Below are 522 nucleotides of genomic sequence, written 5' to 3' on the forward strand. Positions count from 1 at the left end.
GTTCGTGTTCTAGAATACAATTAACGACCATATTAAGTATTAATCAATGTCGATATATTGGATAGAAGAGAAGTATGTAAATTGTTTTATTTTGTGTGCTCCAATCGCTGTGTGTATTGTAATGCTATAATTGCAATCCGTTGAACAATAATACTCAAGCTTTACTCCTTTATTTAACCAAAGCCTTACACTGGCAAATATCTTCTTATATTTATTTGAAAATAAATTAGACTTGTTTTGAAGTTAGATATTTCGACGGCGTTATAACAAAATTATTTAAACATATGTGCTTTTAGGCACTATGTTGTGACATATATAATCCATAACTATTTTGATTTGAAAAAACAAAAAAAAGTCCCTTCTCAACTTGGAATGAAATTATAACAGTGAAGTAAAATTAGGTGGGTATTTACCGAACACTTTTAGCCGATGCGCTCTCAAAATTAAGGCAATAGATGAATGGATTTAGCAGAATTGTCATATAAAATTACAAAAAAGCAGTAACTTTGCCAATCCCATTTT

This window comes from Citrus clementina, unplaced genomic scaffold (genome assembly GCF_000493195.1).
Source record: "Citrus clementina cultivar Clemenules unplaced genomic scaffold, Citrus_clementina_v1.0 scaffold_6, whole genome shotgun sequence".
Classification (NCBI taxonomy): Eukaryota; Viridiplantae; Streptophyta; class Magnoliopsida; order Sapindales; family Rutaceae; genus Citrus; species Citrus x clementina.